We start from the raw sequence: 14,013 nt of genomic DNA, 5'->3' as shown, positions 1-14,013 counted from the left end.
CCTTGGCCTCTGTCTGGAATCCTGTTTCTTCAGAAAGAGGTAACCAGCTATAAGGAATAGATAATCAGGGCTAACCTCAAAGTTGAGCATAATCTGAAGAGTCAAGTTTGAAAAAAGCATATAGCATGGAACATTTTTAAGTAATACAGAATTAGCTGTCTGTAAACAACGATGCTAATTGTCATTTCTTTTTAAACATCTTTTGACTACTGCTGAAGAATTAAATTTTAATGGAGTGCTGCAAATGAAATTCTTAAAATTATTGGGAGCAAATTTGTCAGCTGCTGCTGCTTTAGTTTATGAAAAAATTGTGGCATCTGATAATAACAACAAATGTATACTGTATAGTACTTAGTATGTGCCAAATCCTCATCTAAGCCTTTGATGTATTCGCTTAATCTTCATAAAACCCTGTGAGGTAGGTGCTATTATCTTCCTCAATTTACAGTTGAAAAACAGAGAAGCTGAGAGAATTTGTCCAACTGGAAGGAGCACAGAGCTGAGCTCGCTGCCAAGCCATCTGTACTCTTTACCAGGGGAGCAGAAAACTTTGTCAAGGGCCAAACAGTAAATATTTTAGGCCTATGTGCCATAGGGTCTCTGTAGCAACGACTCAACTTGGCTGTTATAGCTCACAAGTGTCCAGACGATAAATGAATGGATGTGGCTGTGTTCTTCATTTGACTTTCATATGGTTTTCATAAAATATAAAATAGTCTTTATTTTTCTAACCATTTAAAAATGTAAATATTATCCATAGCTGTACAAAAATAGGAGATGGGCTAGATTTGGCCATTGGGCAGTTGTTTGCCAACCACTGTTGGAAACGCCTCTAGGATACTGGCTTATGATTCTGGGAGTTTAGCACTTTAGCGAATGATTTGCTGGCTGTAAAATAAAGCCTATGGGTAGAATATTGTTATTTGTTATAACAATCTACCAAGTCCTAGAAAAAGACTGCAGGAGTGACACAGCCATGCCATAATGACTGAGGGTTGTGGTAGCAGCTTGGGCTAGGGAGGGAGCTGTACCAGGTTTATAGGTAGGATGTGGGTCACAGTTATTTTGGGAAGTCATTAGAATCACAGAAACCTTTGTGAGCATCAATTTCAGTTATGCTGTTTTACCAATGAAGAAACCCATAAGGCAAATGACTGGTCCAAGCTCTTGAAGGGCAAACCTATCGAGATATAAATGCTTCCCCTTTCCCAGTTAAAGCTATGACATTATCTGAATATGTCTGTCAGAGAGAAGCCTATTACGTGTTTCACCCTCCTCAATCCATCTCTATTTTCAAGACAAGCGCAGTGTGAACACTCTTCCTTGTTCCTGGAGAAAAGTTAATACAAACTCTAGGTATTATATCCTCACTAAGGTAAGTGATAAAAGAAGTAGTATAATTAAGTAACTGTAGTTATTTCACCATGTCCGGCAGTTGAGTAAATGAGAAGTCTTCACATTTCAGGAAGAAATGAGCAATAACGTTTGCCAGATTAAGGTTTCAAGTTTCTTTTAGTTCTGATCTTGGCATGGTACATCATGATTTAAAGACCTTAGAGGGATACTCGGATCTCTAAATATGAGTAGAAATGAGTGTTTGATAACCATATAAGTTACCAATAAACACTATCTCTATTTTCATAAGATTGTTGGGAAAGAGTATGAAGACTAGGATCTTCATTTGGGAATAAAAGACATCCTTTTTCTCTAATTGTCCGGAGTAAGAACTCAGTTAATCAGACTATTATGTAATCATTTTAAAGAGACAATAAAACTTCCATTATTGATGTTTTAGTGCATGTATGTGAAGTGTTTAACCAACTCCCAGATCATTGTAGGCAATAATAAATCATCAAACACAGCTATTTAGTAGGACTTTCTGCCATGATGGAAACATTCCGTATCTATGCCATCTAATAACTAATCATATTTGGCCACTGAGCACATGAAATGAACTAAAATTTTAATCATTTAATTTAAATTTAAATAGCTATGTGGCTCGTGGGTACCCTATTGGGCAGTGCAGGAACCTGCTTATCTATGTTGGCTGCCTCTTCCTGGGATCTCAGGGAAAGCAAATTCAATCTACTTGCCTAGAGTAGTCCTGATAAGCAAAATAAATCAGTTCAGAAAACCCATCAAGAGCAGTCAGTCATAAGCCCTGTGGCAAATGCTCCCATGTTCCTCTTCCTACTGAAGATCCTACTGTCCTGTTCATCCTTCCCTTAGTGAAGCTCTTAGCTAGAATGGATGATCAGAAAGCAGATTTTGAAGGATGTATGTGTGTGCGTTTGTGTGTGTGTCTGTGAGGTTGTGTCTGTATACATTCTAGTCATTAGAACTGTCTAAAATGAACTTCCTTAGATGAACTCCACTGTCACTGGAGGTGATTAAGAAAAGGCTGTCATGGCCAGGCACAGTGGCTCATGGCTGTGATCCTAACATGTTGGGAGGCTGAGGCAGATGGATTGCCTGAGCTCAAGAGTTTGAGAACAGCCTGAGCAAGAGTGTGAATGCGTCTCTACAAAATAGCTGGGCATTGTGGTGGGCACCTGTAGTCCCAGTTACTTGGGTGGCTGAGGCAAAAGAACCACTTAAGCCTAAGAGTTTCAGGTTGCTGTGAGCTATGATGCCAAGCACTCTATCATGGGTGACAAAGTGAGGCTGTCTAAAAAAAAAAGAAAAGGCTGTCAGTTATGCTAAGGGGCGACTTTTTCCTTTGGTAGGGCATTGGATAAGATAATGCTATAGGAGTACAAAGTATTTTCTAATGCTCTTCTTTTGATCTTACCTAGCCACACCACTTAGATTACTGCCACTTTGCAGGATGAAGAAATGGAGGCTCTGTGGCTTGCTTTAGGTTACCCGAGTCCTAGCTGCAACCCCAGTATTGAATGCTCATCTTCTCACTTCAGATCTTTTCTCCATCTCACAGAGCCCTGTTGTTTCAGGGCTCTGTCTTCTAAGATTCTGCAATTCTGTTGGATCAGGAATTTGGGAGCCCCTTTTTTCTATTCCTGAATAGAATGTATTTCAGACGTTGGAATATTAAATTTAAAGCAATTGTCTAAAATGGGCATCTACCTAGTGCTACTACTGTCAATTATAAGAGTCCACTTTAGCACAATTACTGTTTTGATGAACAGGGTGCATGGCTAAAGGGAGGTCGAGATATGAATATGAGAACTGGCTGTAATCAGTCTTTTCTGAGACTAACACTGATTCTCAGGCCTCCACAACTTCTACTTGTGACCAGTTAGAGAGGAAAATGGTTGACTTCTGAACCTGTCTTCCCCTGCAGAAAACCGCCTGTGTTTAGCATTAGAGTTCTCTGAGGATAAATATTTCTAAGAACATTGGATTAGTGTATTACAAAGTGTCTTCAACTTTAGACTCTAGTTGTTTGCATATATTCTCCCATAAAAAGTCACTTTACGACTCGTTCCCAGGCAAGCCCTCAGAGGTTCATTAAAGCCCTCAGTGTTCTGAAGAGAACTAATCCTGGAACCAGGACAGGGAAGAATCACTCAAGGCTTCTTTTCTGCCCATCCTCATCTCAGTCTCTATCCTGACAGCCCTGATGTCACAAAGTATACACGGAACCATAGGGGAAGTGAAGAAGCCAGGTAGGAGGAGAAGGGAGGGGAAGGGGACACAGTCTCCTGTTCAATAAGCAGGGGGAGAAGAGGAAAAACAAAAAAGTTTTCAAGTTATAGCTGTGGAGAAGGAAGAATGATGATTCTTGATTCCTAGGCACCTAGACAGTGTGGATATTTCTAGAAAGCCAAAACTGAATAAAGCTTTTACATAAGTCAGCTGCATGTAAACTGGGAACTTCTTAATTAAAAGTAAGATATATTTTACAGAATTTTTTTTCCAGGAAATTACTTGTGCATTTTCATAGTATTGAGAAGTCAGTGGCAAAGCTGAGAAAGGAACCTGGGTTAATTGCTTCCCACTTCGGTATTTTGTATGAGAATCCACAAATTGTGATATTACCATTTTAGGAAGCAAAAGATTAGTTATACTATATTTTAATGGTTTATTCAAAACTAGTTTATTTTACACTAAACAGCAATGGTGTATCAGGTAGCTAAAACTCTATATAAGAGAATCTATCTCAGTCTAAAACATTATCAGAAGAACTATAGCTATTTTAGCTTTAATTATATTACATGGTTTATTGAATTTGCTGGAATTACTGTTCTATGAAGGGAGCTGGATAACTAAAGTAGATCTGATTTTATTCAATCAAAAGAAAAAAGGGAGACTTTTCTCTTAGTAAATGACAGAAATTTCAGGGAACTGAATTCTCTAGGAGGCTGAAGCCACACACAAGAGCTATATTCTATTTGTCTATAAGATTCTCAATGAGGAAATCAAATTGTTGTTTCTGTATACTCTTAAAATATCGAGGTTAAGAACACATCTTTCCATTTCAAGTAATTTTGTTTACTGTATATATTAATGTCAAATTTTAGCCCCCCAAAGCATTCATATAATATGTCATAAAAATAAACTTTACAGATGTTCTCAGCCTGAAAAACAAGGGGTCAGTAGAATTGCACAGATTAATAACTTTCTTTTTCTATGACTAGTAGAATTAGAACATTAGAGTTATCTGAAAGTATCCCATATTCCATATATGTCTTTTACTTGCCTGCATTTTAAAGTGAGGCCTCCCAGGTAGGAGCTGGTGATTCCTAGAGGAATGTGTGCTTACAGGGTGTCCAGAAAGAAGCATCAAGCAGTATAAACCATAATAGCTGACCAATCACATTGCCCTCTTGACCCTTGGCCATCATTAACCAACTATACACACATTCAGCAGTGTAGGCAGATTTCCATTTCCCACAGGCCCTAGCGAGGCCTTCTATGAAATGTGCTTAATTTCATTATTACAAAGAATGACCTTAGCTAAGGCAGCCAGGAGCCAACGGCCACAGTATCAGACCTGCACACACCTCAGTATTTGACATTTCTGCGGCATTATCACCTCTGCCAGGAACTTCTGAAGACTTGAGATCTGTCTTTTGGTGTGTGGGGGCAGGTTCATACCAGCCAGGGAAAGCTGATGTTCAGAAACTTTTTCAGCTTGTTGTTAAACACTATCAATATTATAATTTGAATTTGTAAAAATTTTCTAAAAATCAAAGTAATAAATACAATATATAAAAATACCAACTTTTAGTGATTTTGTGACATTGAGACTATGTAATGGTGCGGGCTGGACACCAATTCCCAACTCCAGACTCAGTCATATCATGGTCATAACTTGAGCTTACCATGAATTAGTAGCTTATTCTACCATCGTGGGACTGTTGACACCATGGAAATCAGTTTGCACCACAAATAAGAGATTGATTTATTGTTTTGTTCATTGTACATTGTAGACTTGGAGTTGACATGTTGGAGAAAACAATAAAAATGGAGATTAAAGTTAGAAGTGTGTTGGGTCTGCAGCTGTGACATTGTTACTCATCAGTAGAGGAAACAGTCTTCCAATGCTTTAAATTATTTTGATTTACTATAACCATCTACTTGGCTTCGTGAAGAAGTAATTTCACTATCACTAGCTATAAAAATGGCACAATTTAAGTTTAATTTCAAAACATGAAATTGGTTTGAATAACTTATATATGATTTTATAGATAGTTAGACTCAAATATATTCCAATCCCAGCAAAAAGCTAAAAAGAAAACAGTGATCAGTAGTCCTGAAGCCAAAATATTTTTAGTCTAATGAAAGTTCTTTGTGAAGATAAGTAGTTTAACATACCAACTTTAATTTCCCACTAAATTTATTGGAAAGTGTTGGTAGTTTTGGATACAACTCCATTTGTCAAATCATGGTTAAATTCCAACCACAGGTTGGCTATGGATGCCCAAGTTTTGCAACAAAGGATTCTGTGAGAATCAATTAAGTATATGAACTTGACAATAAAAAGTGCTGTATATTGTGAAGGAGCTTAGACAGCTTAGGAGAGGCATCTGGCATTTGCCTCCTCCTTAAAGAAGAACCAAAATAGCAAGTAGATAATCACACTTGGTCATCTAAAAGAGAACACTGGAATTCAACAAAGAAGTGACAGGAAATATCGATAAGGCAAGGAAGGAAAGGGAAGCAAAGCAGCCTGCTGGGCCAGGATTGGAGCCTGGAGAGACCCCCAGGTGGTCCAGATTTCCACCAGAAATTCTTGAGATCCTAGCTGTGGGAGAGCCCCTTGACCCTCACAGGTGCTGAGAGAAACAAAAGTGCCTGGAGACTGAAAGATGGCGTTACTACAGAGAGAGAGCTCATGCCAGGGCCCACACACCCCGTGTCCTAAGTAGCTGCAGTATGGCTCCATTTGGAGAGCCCAGAGCCCACACGCCACATTCTGCCCTGGTGCCCAACAGCCCCACTGACCATCTCCCACCTGCAACCGCCAGTGTGGCTAGTGGCTGCTGCTGGGGCTGAAGCACCAGCCACTGTTGGCAGTGACTCCACTCCCCCAGAAGTGGGGCCACTGTGGGTTTGCACACTCTGTGAGGACAGGCTCTGTGGCCCACCACCTGAGGCCAAAAGTTCATGTTTGCCTGAAGAGGCAGCCATGGACAGCAACCTTACCCTTGCCAGCAGCAGGGCCCCAGAAGCTTGCATATGCCCTGAGGGCGGACTCCCCATGTCCACTGCCACTGCTGCTGCCCTGACTACAACTCTGTATCTGTCCCCATTCACACATACACACCTGCCCTCACCCACTCACACTCATCCTCACAGCTCTGTTTTCCCACACCAAACCTTGCTCTCCCCCACCCATACCCACCCTTACCTATAATCCTTTGCACATTCACCTCTGTCTACCTACTCACACCTACCCTCACCTGCAATCCTGTACACACACACACACATACACCTCTCACATTGCATCCCCATTCTCACCCTCAAACCTACATCCACCAGACCCCAACTACCCACCTAGCAATCTGATGCCATACTTCAGAAGGGTTCGCACACCCTACTTTAAAAGAACAATCATACCATCATACGCCTGAAATTATTAAACTACCCTTTGTTTTTACAGGAAAATTTGTAAAAGGTGAAGCAACTGAACAAGGTCACACTGCTGGCACTTTCTAAGAACCCTGAAAAGACCCCAAGTTGCCTGGGACTCTGTCCAGGATCCTTTCATTCACACCACAGCTGTCTGTGTCTATTTGCATAAAACCTAAACTCTTCTCTCAATATAAAATTGGTGTTGAAATATCAAATTGAGGCAGATGGGTCCTCTTACTGCCAAAATGACAGGTTTCCTAATAGCCATTTCACTTAAATGGAGGTTGTTTTCCATCCCCCATGCTAGTGACTAGTTAAAGAATAAGCATGAAAACCAACAGAATGAAAAGGTGACCTACTCAGAATGGGAGATTAACTTGCAAACTAGGCATCAGGAAAGGTTTTATATCCAGAATATGTAAAGAACTACCACAACCCAGTAACGACAGAACAACAAACAAAAGTGGGCAAAGGACTTGAACACATTTCTCCAATAAAGATAAACAAATGGTCAATACATGTGGGAAAAGAGGTTCAAATCAATCATCATCAAGAGAAATGCAAATCAAAACCACAAAGATCTATTACCTCACACCTGGTAGATTGGTACGATGGCTACTACAGAAAACCAGAAAATAACAAACATTGGTGAGGAAGTGGAGAGAACATCTACACACTGTTGATGGGATTGTAAAGTAGTGCAGCCACCATGGGAAAGAGTATGGAGGTTCCTCAAAAAGCTCAATCTAGAACTACCATATGATCCAACAGTCTCCTACTGAGTATACATCCAAAAGAAATGAAATCAAGATCTTGAAAAGATATCTGCACTCTCATGTTCTTTGCAGCATTCGTTACAAAGCCAAGCTGAGGAAGTGGCACAAATGTATCAGTGAATGCACGGGTGATGGAAACGGGGTATACCCACGTCCATGTACAATGGAATCTTAGCCTTAAAAAAGAAGGCAGTCCTATCACATGCTACCACATGAATGAACCTTGAAGATTTTATGCTAAGGGAAATAAGCCAATCACAAAAAGATACATACTGCATGATTCCACTTACAGGAGAGATCTAAAAGTAAACTCACAGAGCTAGAAAGTAGAATGGTGGTTACTGGGTGCTGGGAGAGAAGGGAAAAGGGAGTTGTTCAATGAGTATGGAGTTGTGATCATGTGCACTGAAAAAGCTCTGGAGATCTGTTGTACAACAATGTGAGTATAGTTGACACTACTGAACTGTACACTTAAAAATTGTCAAGAGGATAAATTAATGTTATGTTTTTTATCACATTACAAAAAAAAAAAAAGAAAAAATTAGCATATGATCAAATTCTGGCCAGTAAGGATGGAAGGGAGGTCAGCCGGGTGGCTAGGAAATCTTTGCCCTTAAGGAAGTGATTTAAGAAATGGTTGCCTTGGGCGGCGCCTGTGGCTCAAGGGGTAGGGCGCCGGTCCCATATGCCAGAGGTGGCGGGTTCAAACCCAGTCCTGGCCAAAAACCAAAAAAAAAAAAAAAAAAAAACAAGCAAAGAAATGGTTGCCTGGAACCGTTATGTCTATTTTCTTACTAATCTGAGGATGAACACACGACAGACTCAGGAAACAAGACCACTGACTTACTTCACTGAAGTTGCAATACTATTGAGAAATGGATCTGCTTATTAGTCTAAAACAGAAACATCTTCCCTGAAAATTTTAATTTTTCCTGATTGTAATGTCTTCCTACCCTTGTTTTCTTCACATTTGTGTTTTCCTGGCATCTTTTGGCCCATTCTTTCATTTTCAGCCTTTCTTTACCTTTTTTCCTGTCTACCTTATAAACATTCTATAGCTGGATTTTGTTTAAGTTGAATCTGGCAGTGTGTCTTTTCATGGGAGTATTTATAGTAGTCGTAGGTACACAGCAATATCTTCACATTTCTTCCATATTCTTTTACTTATTTTTACTTGGTTTAATATTTCTTTTTTCTAATTATTTTGAAGACCCACAATACTTTTTAATTTTCAGGACTTATAATTAGATAACTATTATTTCTCTTCTATTATTTGAAAATAGGATGCCCAACCTTTCTCCCACCAAGAATGCTCAATCTCTTCATTGGCCCTTCCCAATAAGACAAGATCTTTGAGATATTTTTTCCATCCTTGCTCTTCTCCTAGCTGCTTTTGATGTCTTCCAAAAGCTTTTACTTTATTCCTTTTCCCCAACCACCTGTTCCTAGGAATTGCTGACACCTTTAGTGCTTTTGAGCTCAGAACTATTATTAGAATATCTCTGGCATTATTTTTCCTCTATTTCAGAGTTCCTTATTTTTACATATTCTGCACGTCCCAAATTTACCATTATTAATTTAAATAACAATTTGCCTTTCAAAGTTCATTGCTCATTGGTCTTTTCCTCTCTTCTTCATAGACACTTGTCTTGAGTACCCTGTTCATATTCATTTTTGTTAGAAATCTTTCCTCAAGTCTCCTCCTAAATTGGATATATTTTCTGATTCCTTGCATGGGTACAGAGCTGTTGTGAGCATGATTTCACTGGGCTATAGGTTTTTTTCTCATACTCATCTGTGGATACCATTCTATCTTCTACTACTGCATATGAGACATGCAGTCTCATTAATAGGCAACTTGTTTCTTCTGTCTCAATGCTTAAAAGGTTTTCCCTTTATCTTGAAGTTTAGGAGAGAATGTGTGTGTGTGTGTGTGTGTGTGTGTGTGAGAGAGAGAGACAGAGAGAGAGAGAGAGAGAGAGAGAGAGAGATCCTAAGCCCTTCCTGAAACTTAGGTCTTTCTTCAGCTCTGAAAAAAAAGGTCTTTCTTCAGCTCTGTTTCTTCCTTTATTTCTGGAACATCTGTTTACATATTAGATCTCTTGGACTTATCTTCTAGTTCTCTAATTCTTTATTTCTCATGAATTGAATCTTTTGCATGGATGCAGTTGAAAGATTTCTTCTTGATTTTTCCAGGCCACTGTTTGTTGCCTCCTAGTCTCCCTCACCCTTCACAGTTTTCAGTACAGATGTTCATGATTGTCAGGGTTCTTTGCTCTAAGTAAACGCCAACTTCTGTACTCATTATTTACAGGGATAAAAGATACTTGATATTGGAGAAAAAAACACAGCTTACCAAAAACTCAGGAGGGTCATTAGCCTTTATACAAGAACAGCACAGTCTCAATTTTTATGAAATAAAACCCAAGAGAACTACAGCTATGAGGATACATGGATTAATCCACAAGTTTCTTACTTGGAAACTTTTATGCATCTTTCTCAAATACCAGGAGATCAGTTAGGCAGAAAATAAGGATAAAGAAGATTAGAACAACATGATTAGCAAGCTGGACATATTTACAACTGTATACCCAACAAAAAGAAATGCACATTCTTTTCAACACAGGCTATCTCTGAAAATTTACTATGCAATAGACCACAAAGGAAGTTGTCCATAAATCCTTCTCCCCTAAAAGACATGCATACATAAAACATACCTTGTTCACTGACCACAATGGACTTGATAAAGAATCAATCATAAGAATTAAAAGAATTTTAATTGTATACATAGCTGTAAATTTTAAAATATAGATTTAAATAACTTCTTAGTTAAACATGGCATATAAAATTAAACTCTTAAAAGTTTCAGATTAAGATAATGACAACAGTACATTTTTATGCATTCAAAATATTATTCAGTGAGAAATCTATATTCTTAAATGTCTGTATTAAAGAAAGATTGAGAATAGTGGAGAAACTGAGGGAAAGAACATAATAAACCAAAATAAAGTAGAATGAAGGAATTTGAGAAATAAAAATTGAAGAAATATAAAGAATCACTTTGAGTTTATTACTAACATTCAAAGCTAGTTCTTTAAGAACTCTACTAATATGGAAAAATCTTTGGTATGATTTATCAAAAAGAAGAGAGCAGCAGGAGCTAAAAAAGGATGCAGATTACATTTTAGAATACTTTTAAGACATTATAGTCTATGGCGGAATTATAATGGTTCACAGTTCTTACTCCCTATACCAACATCCTTTTTCATATAAATTTACACTTCCTCCTGGTAAGGACAGAGTATATCTACTTCTACTCAAAATATTATGCTGGACTACCTGACTGACTTTGGCTAGTAAACAGAGGGACAGTGAACCAGTTCTGAACCCAGGCCCTAGCTGGTGTCACTTATTTCCATTTATCCCTCTAGGGCTTTTGCCATCACTATGAGAAGAACATGTCTTAAGTAGCCAGTTGGTCCAAGAAGGATATGAGACATGTCTTCAGATACAGAGCGCAGCCCAACCTAGGCCAGCAGTGCCCAACTATCTTGCAGTTGTGTGAGCTGAATTTAATATTACTTTACCGAGTTTTGGGTCGTTTATTACACAGCACTATTTCAGCTATGCCAAGTGGTGCACTACGTTACTAATAAATTTGAAAAACCAAAAAAATACAGATAATTTTTCTTGAAAACTATTTCGACAAAATAGACCCAAGCAAAATTAGAAAATCTGAACAGAGGGATTATCACAAAAGAAAAATCAAATGTATTGCAAATTCTGCCACCGCCAAATGGTCTGTTCTACTAAGTCTTCAAAGCACAGATTATTCTTGTCTTATATGAACTATTACAGAACATGGAAAAAGATCAGAAACTATCCAATTCGTTTTTGAAAAGGTAGCATAACATTAATAACAAAGCCATACTAGACAAGAAAAAAAAAATAGAATCATTGACCAAGCTTCATGAACATCCAGGCAGAAATCCTCAATTACATAGTAACAAATCAAATTCAGGAGTGAATTGAAAGACCCAGCATGCGAGGCACCTGCCTCTGACGACGATAGCAGAGCAAAATTAAGAGATATTTTAATGCATATAATAGACAAATGATTAGTGTCTAGAATAGATTTTTAAAAAACATTAATAAACCATTGACAGAAGAAAAACAATAAAATGCATACAACATGTAAGCAGTTTTCACAGTACAGGGAATACAAATGAACAGTAAAAACATGAAAATATTCTATATTACTGTTAATCGAGGAAATGCTTATTTAAGAAATTAGTTATTTTATGCTATCAGATTGGTCAAAAATAATAATAATAATCTGATAATTCCAAGTGATTGGAGAGAAGTGGGGAAATAATTCCTACTTGAGACTGGTGAGGCTATAATTTTTAACAACCTCTTTAGAAAGCAGTTTGCCCATGTTTTTGGTAAAGTTGAAAATGAGCATGCCTTATGAACATGTACCCTGTTTCCCCAAAAATAAGACAGTGTCTTATTTTAAGGTGTGCTCCCAAAGACGTGCTAGGTCTTATTTTCAGGGATGTCTTATCTTTCCTGTAAGTAGGTCTTATTTTCGGAGGATGTCTTATTTTCGAGGAAACAGGGTAACAGTTTGTCTACAGATGTATATGTAAGGATCCTCGGAGGTAGGGGAAGAAAAGATAATTAGTGGGGCCCTGATGTCTTAAAGCAAAACTGGACCTCAATTATGTTTCACCTAAATACAAATCCCATGAAAATATTTTTTAGATGGTCCATTTTGTTAGAAGGCCCCTTATCATATTTGGTGGTCAGATACACATGTAGAGGCCACACAGGAAAATGTTCATTAAGGCATTGTTTATTTAGCAAAAATCTGAAACAATCAAATGCTAACTGTTGAGAGTATGGTTAAAGAAATGGTATTAAATGTAGCTGTACATTTACTTAGTAAAATAGCAGGCAGCCACTAATATATATGGTTATGGAACTGAAGCAGCACCATCAGAACTGGTTACAATACTTAAAAGCACAAAAGATCAGGATACAAAATAGCATTCGTACAATGTTTACTCCTGTGTGCACAATACATACATAGGAAGGAAAAAGATTGAAAAGAAACATGTCAAAAAGATAAAGGTTGAGTGAATAAAGATCATGCAGTTAAGGGTAGTTTTTAATTTGTATTCTTTACTTTCTAAATAAACTATGGTGTAGTGGTATTACCTTGCATTTCAAAAATAACAATTAAAAGATCTATAGAGATGTGAATAAAAGATCCATATATCTTACAAAAATTGTAGGGAGGAAAAAACGACTTGGAATTTACTTTTCCAGGTGGAAAAATATACATTTGTGAAGAGAGAATTCGAGGTAGTACATACGATGTGACCCACGAATTGCATACTATCTCCAGAAAAGTTAAAATCTCAGGACATTTCAAGAAATAAAATGTTCTGCTTGATTTGGTTAACGATATCTATGGAATTATAATGCAACATACTTTATATTACAATTCTCCTGAATACAACTTAATCCATTTCAAATCTGTATTAATGTGAATGCCTACCCACGTAACTAGAGATCTAAGGTACCAGTAATAGTAGCTAAAAAAACTGGATTTCTCATTGTTTATTCTGCTTAATTTTGCAAATGATTTGAAATTTATGGGTTGGTTTTTGAAAGTGATTACACTTGTATTATATATCTATACATGTATATTAATATTCTTCAAGAAGTTTTCCCCTTGTTTTATTTTGTACCATTTTTATAAGAAGCTAACATTTTAATTTTTAAAAGGTTTTAAAAATACTTAACAATACTTATTAATTTACTTAGTAGTTGTCAATCTGAGAATTGCATAGATGTATATATGGGAGATCTCAGTGTTTTCAAGGGAGATGGATAATCAGCTGTTCTCTCACCAGAGTCTAAATGATTTGGAAATGCTTGGTTTCATGAAGAATTAGAATTATTTTGCCCATGAGGTGGCCAACTGCTTTCTTGACACAACTGCTTTTTTTTTTTTTTTGTAGAGACAGAGTCTCACTGTACCGCCCTCAGGTAGAGTGCCCTGGCGTCACCTGGCTCACAGCAACCTCTAACTCTTGGGCTTACGTGATTCTCTTGCCTCAGCCTCCCAAGCAGCTGGGACTACAGGCACCCGCCACAACGCCCGGCTATTTTTTTGTTGCAGTTTTGG

This window comes from Nycticebus coucang, chromosome 11 (genome assembly GCF_027406575.1).
Source record: "Nycticebus coucang isolate mNycCou1 chromosome 11, mNycCou1.pri, whole genome shotgun sequence".
Taxonomy (NCBI): Eukaryota; Metazoa; Chordata; class Mammalia; order Primates; family Lorisidae; genus Nycticebus; species Nycticebus coucang.
The sequence above is the reverse complement of the archived record's forward strand: the minus strand, read 5'-3'. Positions refer to the sequence as shown.